Below are 11,203 nucleotides of genomic sequence, written 5' to 3'. Positions count from 1 at the left end.
CAGTCTAAAATTAATTTGGATGGATTGAATGCAACAACAAGATATATTGGATTGGACCAATTTGGTCTAAAATATTTATTAGATTGGATTGGACTTGGTCCATCCATAACAAATTTATATTAGATTGGGTTGGATTAAGTCAATAAGTGGCCCATTGATATAAGATAACAAATTTAATGGACTGAATTTGGGTTGAAACCAATCTAAATCAAAATGAATTTGAACAGATTGGACAATCCAGACATTGAATTGGACCAATCCAAATTGATTAAAAACATTCATTAGATTGGATTGAACTTGATCCATCTATAATGGACTCACATTGGACTGGATCGGATTGGACAAATCCGATCCATTTAACACCCTAATAATAGGACTACACATGGATCAATCAATTTGAATTGGATATGGGTAGGTTTATGAACAAAATGAATTGAATATTACTTTGTATGAAACTTGAACCTGCTATAATGTAATTTAGTATAGAGGAAATCTATGATATCGGAGAGACATGGTACTGGAGAGCTTTGACAATTAAAACACATTAATTTTGATGAATAGGAGGTTGTAAGGTTGAAAATCACGTTCTTATTTTGCAAAAAGAAAAATATATAAAACAATAACATAATATCGGTTACTTGAGTTATTTATTTAATAGATTTCATCGGAAAAAAAAAAGTTATCTTCTTTAAAATAAAAATATTGAAATTTTTAAAAGTAAAACCCATACAACCCATCTCTTTCTCCTGACATGGGCCCTACTGGGTCCTACATAACATTCTCTCTCTTACCATCGGCCCCATCAAGCCCCACACAACCCCCTCTCTCTCTCCCCAATTATGACACTAGATCTCAGACATTTCCTCTCTCCTCTTAACTTTAGGCCCCACTTAGGTCCCAGACAACTTTCTCTCTCTCCCCTAACAACGGGCCTGATCCCACACGACTTATCTCTCTATCTCTCATGGCAAGTCCCACATAACCACTTTGTCTCTCCCCTTCATTTTTATTCAAAAAATAGTGAAAAACATGAAAAAATGAAATTAAAAATATTTTAAGGAAGTTGTATGGGGTTATTGAAATTATTATTTTTAATTTAAATTAATTAATTGAATTAAAGAGTCATTATAACCATAAGAGAGGAAAAGTTGATGTGTTGTTACAAAAAGAAGTTACATGTGTTGTACGTGTATGTTTATCATATTATTGCTAAAAGAATATATTTGAATTATTATAAAGTGATTTTCAAATTTCAAATATGAAAAATAATACACAAAAAATAACGACTCAATTCTCCACCAATTTATAAACCAACTTTAACTTATAATCAAACAACTAAGATAATAAGCTAATCACCAGGATGGGGACCACACTAAATTGAACCAAAGAATTAAGATTGAAATTGTGGAAGTTTACTCAATGTGATAACTCATAATCCGACATGCTTTATATGGTTAGATGAAAAAAAATATGATTGAAAATATAAATAGCCCAATGAGTGTTCATAGAAAACAATCACCCAATGTAATCAACTTTAAAGTTCATCAAATACTAAGGCCAAGTTTGGGAGTGCTTAATAATAAGCACTTATTTTGGGTCGGGGCCACACCATTAAGCACTTATTGGCGTTTCAAAAACTAAGTTCAAAATAAGTGCTTATTAAAGAAGCCTAAAATTTCAACATTTTTTAAGTGCTTATTCTTATTCAAAATCTTAATTCCAAAATTGTCCGCTGTTAGATTTCAAAATGCCACTTATGCACTTCAATCATCTAAAAACATAGGGTTAGGCTCTTCGACACTTTCTTTTCCATCGTCTTCTCCAACTAGTGGCAGAACTGCAACTCAACCAATTAACCAAGTAAGGTATCCTCTCTTTTCTTTTCTTTTCTTCATTTTTTTCGTCCTTGAATGTTCAACTTGATTGGTTTCATTAGTTTCATTGTGACTTATATCATCAACTAAGCTACAAAGGTTTAACAGTGGAGATGGAGATAAGCAACATTACCTTGGCTTCTATAAACCAATAAAAAGCTCGACTTTCTCTTGGCTGAAGCCGAACCATTTGAGATAATATATAAAGTCTGACAATGGAGTCAATAATCCATGATTTATTGGGTATTGTCCTGCAAATCAAAAACACATAAACATTACGCAAGGATAGATACTGATATGAGGATGTATAGAGCAAAGAAAGGAATGAGGGAGATGAATGACAAACAAAGTTGTTCTTTTTCACCTTCGTTATTGTTAAGCAATTATTCAATAAGCACTTGTTTTTAAAATAAGCACTCCCAAATTTTGCCTAAAACAATAAAGATTGGTGTAGAGAACACGTAGAAGTTCTAAGTTTAGGGTTTCCAAGGTGTTATTATCAAATGAATATATTTTTAGGACCATTGAACTAAATTGGCTTAAAATCGAAGAATTGCTAGAGCATCTTTTTGTTCTATCATGCCTACATCAACAACTTGAAGTCTATCATTGAATCAACAAATCATAATCCTCAGTTGTGATATCTAACTTGTGTTCTGAACAAAACGCCATCCTCCAATCCCTCCTAAAACAATACAGAAATCCAAAGAAATTGTTAAGAAATTGATATTCCTTACTAACACCCTAAAAAATGCCATAAGAAAACCATTATTTTGTTATCCAATAATTTGATAATTTATAGTTATGCTAATTCCAATAATTACTATTATTTAAAATAATTTTCAACGATTTTCTTATTAGAAATTACTGAAAATTATTTAAAATTGGTTGTTCAAAACAATTATCAATAACTATTTTTTATTCAATAGTTTCGTAGTTTCATAATTATGTTAATTTCAGTACTTTTCTCATTAAAAATGACAATTTTATTGATAATTAAATAATAATAACACTATTTTCAACACTGAAATTATCACTTTATTATTTTCAATTTTTTTTATTTATCTATTTTAATTAAGGGTAATTATCAGAAATCAGTAATAATAACAAGAATTATTGAATTATAATAATTGTTATTAAATAATAACAATAATTACAATGATTTAAAAAATTATAGTTACACAATAATAACAATTATAATTGTCCCATAGAAATTATTGATAATTTCAACTTTATTAGAAATTATTGATAATTCAAAAAATGATAACAGTAATTTTTACATTAACTTTTGTTATTCAATAGTTTTGTTAAAATCAATTTTTTATTCAATGGCTTGTTATTTCAAAATTTTGATAATAATAGAAATGATTTCAAAATTATTGAGGTTATTAATAGTCAAATTTATAGATAATTATTTTTAATAATGACTAATAAATTGATAATAACAACTAATGAAATTACCATCATTATGAAATTATCAAATTATTGAACAACAAAATAATTATCAATAATTATTATTGAATTATCAATATTTTCAATAGATTTTTGTAATAATTGTAAAACCATTTTAAAAATTATTAATAATAATATTATTAACCTCAATAATTTTGAAATAAAAAACAATTTCAAAATTATCAAATTATATCCTAGCATTTCTTTTACATCATAATCTCCATAGTACTGCCCCATGTATACATTGCCATGAAATCTTTTGCCTTCATGTAGAGTCACCAAATACATATGTTTTAAAGTCTACCTGAAGTAGAGGTGGGTTCTCACTTCTTTGCACGTCTAACATGGCTTCTGCTAGCTGTAGAAGCAAATTGATAGAAATCATGTAGACTTTTGCTATCCACGTATTTGTGTTTTTGGGACACCTATCTTCTATTAGATGTAGGGGCAACATGGAAGGATGAGAGTTTGTTGGCCAATCCATTTATATTAAAAGGGATAAATTTGGTAACAAAAATCAGAGTGTTTGACCAAAGAAAATGATCATTCTCATTTTTATAAATGGTGGTAATCATGGTTTTAAAAAATGACCCAGAAATGGAACCATTCTGGCCACCAGTTTCTGGGTTGATGGTTTGACCGTCCTGTTTGAACGGATGACCCATCATGACAAAAAAATAAAAATAAAATGCTGATAGACGGTTTGACCACCTGGGACAATAGATTGTTGATTGGTTCGACGGTTTTTGGCCAGGGACCAGGTTTGGGGTCAAACGGAACCGATTGCCCGAACAGTTCCCAGGCCAAATGGTCTGATCGTCCGGGTCAAGGGTGGCTTGAAAACCATAGTGGTAATAGATGTTACTTTTATTTCATCAATGGGCCACACCAAAGACTTATGAGAGCCGACTAAACGTCATGGAGTTTTTTATCCAAAAAAAAGGGAGAATGACGGTTTAGCCTAGGGTCTGATTTGTAGGCCTAAAATACAATTGGGGTAGGTGCCAGCTCGGAATTGATGCCAATTCACGGGTAAACATTGGTGCATAGAGTGGGGGTATTTGACATTTTGAATATTTATAGATCTACAGTAGGATTCAGAAATCTATAATGGGCCTGTCCGCACTTCTCGGGAAAAAAAAAATAAAAACATCTAGGGCTGAAAACCAATCGAATTGAATTTGGTAAGAGGTATATCTGATTTGATTCGATAAAAAATTCAATCGGTCCAAATTGATAAGAATTCGTTGGATTTTTAAGATTATGATTTCGATTTGAATTTGAATTCGAACTTGATTATATTATTAGATAACCACATCGATTTGGATTGTAGTAGAAAAAAATGATATAATATGAATAATCTATTATATTATATATATAAATAATACATAATATATAATATTTTGATAATTAACAGATTAGATTGGGTTTTATCGGATCAAATTGAGGGTATATCCAAATTCAGACCGATAACTTAACATATCTCATTTCACGATTCGATTTGTTAGCATCAGAAAAAGGGATATCTGAATCTTATTCTTACCGAATTGAATTTGCATTAATTCAAATCAAATCAGATCTGACTTATCTATATCCCTAACCTAGGGTTACAAACACAAAATTGATGGGCTTGAACCATCTAGGTCCCAAAATGAGCTAACTCATTACTACATCTTCTTAGCAACTAAGAATTAATCAAAGCTTTGTTGATATCATGGAGCAAATCTTCTCGCAAGGGGGAGAAGGTTTCCTAGTCAATCTTGTTAATGATTTCCATTACCACCTTGCAATCGAACTCTAGAAAAAAAAAAAAAAGGAAAAATAAAAACCATGTTACAATCCTAAATGCAAAAGTGATTTGTTTGACGCATTCCATCAATCTTAAGACATTTGGCATGTTGGTCAACCGTATGACAAATAGTAATATAGCCTAACAAAATCTGGTTTTTCTCTCTCCAGCTCAACCCTTATGCCTTGTTTTGTTAATGGGAAATTTTGGTAATTGGATTGTTCGAATTCAGATCTCCTATTCACATGATATTATAATTGTACATTGGGAATATCTCTCATGAATGGTAATTGATGGTGTGTGATCTGGTTGCTCTTAGTTGGATGGCAGTTCGGACATTAGTTGCTCAGGTGGTCGGTCGAACTGTAAGACAAGTGGGATCAAAAAACTCAGCGTAGTCACTCCGATGCTTAAGTTAGTAATTGTGATGTTGCGAACTAATAGTTTGATAATAGGAGAGTTAGAATGCACTAAATCGCGTGTACCTTCTCCCCCCTATGAGGTTGGAGGTGATGCCTATATATAGGCGTTGCTTGGCGTGGGCTTTACGCATCGCGTTCGAGATCTTCGGGAGGTCGTGCCTAACTGATCTGAAGTCCTCGGAGATAGTCATGCATGTGGACCAGTCTTCGCGCCTTGTTTGGTTTCCTCTGGAATATCCGGTGTGGGGGCCAACTTCTAAGAAACCCGGGAGTAATGGGATGTGCATGCAGAATGGGTCGGCGAGCACGTCTCACAAGTCGCCACCTGGACCTCAATCAGGACGACAAGCCCTCGAAGGAGGTCACTCCTCACGTCGAGGTCACTTCGGCTGGCGATGAGGTGCCACAGGTCGGCCCTGGACGGGGTGCTACAAGCCGCCCTGAATTGTGGACGAGGTTGCCAGTTAGGTTTTCGCCAGGTCGGTGTCGAAGCCAGGTCTCCAGGTTGGATTCTATCATTTTGGCTAAGACAAGTCATTGCTTATGTGGTTTTGGGGTGTCATTCAGCTATTCTAAGATGTCATGTGTCATATGTCACTGTAGGACCAAATTCACCCTCATCAATTGCCCCCCACTCTCGAGATGAGGCTAGCTTGGCAAAGGAAGTATCTTGTTCCTTTGGCCCGGAGTGACTAGTTTGATGAGATCGTAGCCATAGATGTCAGTCCAGTTTGCTCCTCAGACCTCAGGTCTAAGTGTTGAATGCAGCCTTATGCAGGACCTCATCGTCTTGATTATAAGTGCACAAAAGTGAATTCATCCACTCGAGGAGAGGCGAAGCATGCACTTCGAGGATATCTACCTTAGTAGGGATGCGACCATCAAGGAGTTTTGCAATTCGGCCCAATACCTCAAGAGCAAAGTTTGCCATGTCGTTCAAGAGGGGTTTCTAATTGCGTGACTGTCTCGTCAAGTCGCTCCACTCAGGTAGGACACAATAAAATTTCTCTCGAGTCGGTTCTCGAAAGAGTAGCTGGCAAGGTCGATGCAAAGCCTGAAACCGAGGTGGAGGTCGGTTGTAAAGACATCGGCCAAATTTGCATGTCTGCCATGGTGTTGAAAGCAAACTAGTCTTCCATTCCTTTGTTTCTTTTTCTCTCCTTATTTTCTTTTTCTTTTTTTAGGGTTGGCGGTGAAATGCTGACGTCCTTTGAGATTGATTTAAAAGTGTTGCCGAGCTAGATAAACAAGGGCCGACCTTCTAAGGCCGGTCTTCCTGCTGCCATCGTGTTTTTTAAGTTGACTTGAGGGTACCTTAGCTAAAAAGCGGTAAGGCTTTCCCTTAGAACTCAATTTGACCAGGTCGCCAAAGCAGAATGGTCGTTCTGTAGTAGCTTTAAATGTGGCTGCATTTATTCCATCATGTGGAATTGACTCTCTCGGGTCTGCGCTTGCGGGTCAATGCCATACATGTACTACACTTGCTCTCGGAATTGTTGGCCGCCCACTCCTACTGGAGCTGTAGGGGGCTCACCTTGAGGGGGTGACTCTGTTGTCTACGGGTCGCCTACTCTCACGGGAACCACGAAGGGTTCAACCTATGAGGCCAATTCCACATTCAGTTTGCTTCCAACTTTCACAGGAGCCATACAAAGTTCGATCAGTAGTGCAGCTTCGTAGTTCGGGCTGGAAGATAGTCTGGGCCAGATCGCTTAAAGATCGCCCGGGCTGGTCATTCATATTCTATCCTGCTTGCAAGTTTTGTTGATACGTATGTTGCTAGCGTTGGACGGTAGGTTGATGCCACGGCTACACTACACCAACCCTCGAAGATGTTGGTCATCTACTCCTACGATAAGCCACAGGGAGCTCGACCTACGGAGGCAGCTCTGGTAACTATAAGTCGCCAACTCATACGGGAGCCTTGAAAGGCTCGACCCGCAAGGGCGTTTGCACAGTCCGTTGGCCACCGACTCTCGCGAGAGACACGAAGGGCTCGATTTGTAGAGGCGACCTTGCGAAACATAGCTAATGAGGCTTCGTCCGGGCTGACTGTTGTTGAAAACGAATATAGAATGAGTTGAGGTCGACAAAGCTGCTTCACAATCTGTTGGTCGTCAACTCCCACGAGAACCACAAAGGGCTCGACTTGCAGGGGCGGCCTCACTCTGAGGTGCCTATCACCAGACTGCTAGTTGTTGAGGTTGTTCTGCTGCTGATTATTTTGCGACGGCATGAAAGCACTGAACTTCTCCTCCCACGCGCACATCTGGAGATTCATGCTTTAGTTCATAAAACTGTCGTGCTTCAATCTCGACAGGAACCGCTGATGGCTCTACCGCGGGGAGAGGGGCATTCACATGAGGTAGCAGTGTATTTATTTAGGGTAATGGGAGTACTGGGTTCAGCATGGTTGCTACTCCATGAAGTGTTAGGGCACTGAAGTTGCCTGATTATCACAGAGGGGTTCTCAGGGTTCATCACAGATGCACTTGCCCCCCAGTAACTAATACTTCATTGTCGATATTGGTGCTGCTCAAAAATGCCATTAAGTTGATAAAGACGAAAATTAGAAGGTGAGAACTTAGCCTTTTGTTGCACTTCCCACTGACAGCGTCAATTGATGAAGGGTTTTTTGGCAACGCCCTATTTGCTGGTAACTCGGATGCCGAGCTAGAGGATTTTTGTTGGAAGGCGGCTTGGATGCCAAGCTATCTAGGCAAAACCAAGAGGTTGTTCGGGTGCCAAGCTAGGTAGATAGGCGGGTTCTATAACTCTTTAGAGTGACATGTAGGGAATCAATGTTAGAGGACCCAAGGTGGCTAACCCAGCGTGGTCACTCCGATGCTTAAGTTAGTAATTGTGATGTTGCAAGCTAATGGAGGTGAAGCCTATATATAGGTGTTGCTTGGCATGGGCTTTACGCATCGCGTTCGAGACCTCTGGGAGGTCGTGCATAACTGGTCTGAAGTCCTTGGAGGTAGCTGTACACATGGACCAGTCTTCGCTCCTTGTTTGGTTTCCTCCAGAACATTCGGTGAAGGGGCCAATTTCCGAGAAACCCGAGAGTGATGGGATGTGCATGCAGAATGGGTCGGCGAGCATGTCTCATAGGTCGTCACATGGACTTCAATCAAGTCAGCAAGCCCTCGAAGGAGGTCGCTCCTCACATCGAGGTCACTTCGGCTGGTGATGAGGTGCCATAGATCGGCCCTAGACAGGGTGCTACAAGCCTCCCTGAATTGTGGACGAGGTTGCTAGCTAGGTTTTCACTAAGTCAGCATCGGAGGCAGGTTACTAAGTCGGGCTCTTTCATTTTGGCTAAAACAAGTCATCGACTATGTAATATCGGAGTGTCATCCAGTTATTCTGAAATGCCATGCATCATGATGCCACGGGAGGGCCAAATCCGCCCTAATCAATAACATAAATAAGGGAGATCTTCTCAATGTACAATTATAATGGGGCGTGAATAAAATTCTTGTGGATAAGATTTTTGAAGTCGTTCAGTAAATTATTCTAAATCAGGGAATAATGCTATCTTCCACAACGAGGCACATGTAAAGAGGGAAATGGGAGAGACTTTTCAAGGAAAAGCAGTACAAAGCATGGGGGAGGGGGGTTGCCAATTCGCAATGCGCATAACTGTAGCCTGTAGGGTCTTGTGGCCTTCTGAGCAGGAGATTCAGAGTTTTGGTTGTATGATTTTGCTTTTCAAAACAAAATCAATCATGTTTTGAGTTCTTCGTGACTTTTACTTTTTTTTTTTTTTGAAAAATATTAAAAATCGTAGAAAGAGAAAATTAATCGAATAAGTGGGACTGCAATTAAACAGATCAAATCATGGGTATACCCAAATCATCTTACCGTCATCTCCCCTATATGGATTTGGATGAATCTGCATTTCAATTGGATATTGAATGGTACTAATAAATTAAACAAAAAATATTAAAATATTACGTATTATTAATAAAACGATCTAAGAATAGCTTTTATACCTATAATGATTGAGTGAACACACAATGCTCAAACCAACTCTATTAACAGAATATAAATAAAATTTAAGTATATATATATATATTAAAATGGAATCAAATTGGGTTATAGTCAGATGGGGTGAATCCATATTTAGGAATGGCAACGGGGTGGGGCGGGGATGGAATCCTCTCCCCATCCCCGTCCCTATGAAAATCCCTATCCCCATCCTCGTTCCCGCCCCGTCCTGTCCCTGCTAACAATGATGAAAAATTTTCCATTTCAGTCTATGCAGGAGAAAAATCATCTCAGGCAGATACCCATGAAAATTAGGAAAATGGAGCAATTGCCATCCCTTTCCATATTTGATTACTAGTAATGAAGCCATTCATTAAAGCAAGAGAAATAACCAAACAGCAGAACAAAGCAACTACGGACAACAACTAATCAGCAAGGGAAGCTACCTACAGCTACTAAATAACCTACTTCACCAGATCAGAGCGTATTTCTATCTTTTCAGATTTTCCAGAGAAATTTCAACTAGAGTATCAGAATTTGATTTCCATTAACAATGCTAAAGGATATGTTTGGGAGTGCTTAAAAAATAAGTGTTCATTCAAAATAAGTGCTTATTAGGGCCATTAAACACTTATTGGTATTTAGGAAAGAAGTGCTTATTTTTAAAATAAGGGCTTACTTTTTAAGCCCAAATTTCCAGCTTTTTTGAGTGCTTATACAATAAGCATTTATTCAATTTTTTTCTTCCAAAATTATCCCTAGCTGAATTTTAAAATACCACTTATAAAACTATCCCTAGTTAAATTTTATAAAAGTATTTTTATTAAAGCACTTTTACAAAAAGTACTTTTACGAAAATACTTTTATAAAAACACTTTTATGAAAGCACTTTTATGAAAGTATTTTTATAAAAGTGCTTTCATAAAAGTATTTTTATAAAAGTATTTAATAAAAATGCTTTCAAATGGTATATTTTGAAAAGTTGAAAGAAAATGAAAAACAAAATACTCACAAATGCTTATTTAAGTGCTTATTAGAGAAAAAGACTACCAAATGCCCCAATAAGCACTTGAAAAAGTTGGGTTTCCAAATGCAAGTAAGCGCTTATTTGAATAAGCACTTATTTTTAACTTAGGTTTAGTTTGGAAGGAGTACAAATACAAATATGTAAAATGCAAATACATACAAAATACGAGGTTTTTCACTCTACAAATTTGTATTTGCACCCTTTCCAAATTGAGCCTTGCACTCGCAAACATGGCCTAAACCGATTAAGATTCAAACCAATTGTGTAACTAATAACATATAAATGTCTCATGGTTTTCTTGTAACATGTGCTATATTTTATGTCTAAAAAGGTAATTTTCATATCATATATAAGATAATTTAATTAAAAGGTATTTATTTTATCAATATATAAACAATTTACTATTTACTGATATATTTTTATTATGGTTATGTTATCAAAAAAAAGTAAAGTTTCAAGTTGTCAATATAATAATGCAAAAGCACATTTACAAGAAAATATTAACCATATATGATAAATGGTTTTTGGACTTAACTTATGTTATGCAAGGCAAGTATTTACTTTGTATAGTGTATAAATCATAAGGCTTACAGATACAGATGTGTAAAATATAAAACCTTACATTTTTTGGGTAAAATATAAAAAC

This window comes from Nelumbo nucifera, chromosome 4 (assembly GCF_055504915.1).
Source record: "Nelumbo nucifera cultivar China Antique chromosome 4, China Antique-T2T, whole genome shotgun sequence".
NCBI classification, from domain to species: Eukaryota; Viridiplantae; Streptophyta; class Magnoliopsida; order Proteales; family Nelumbonaceae; genus Nelumbo; species Nelumbo nucifera.
This window is presented reverse-complemented; position numbering follows the sequence as displayed.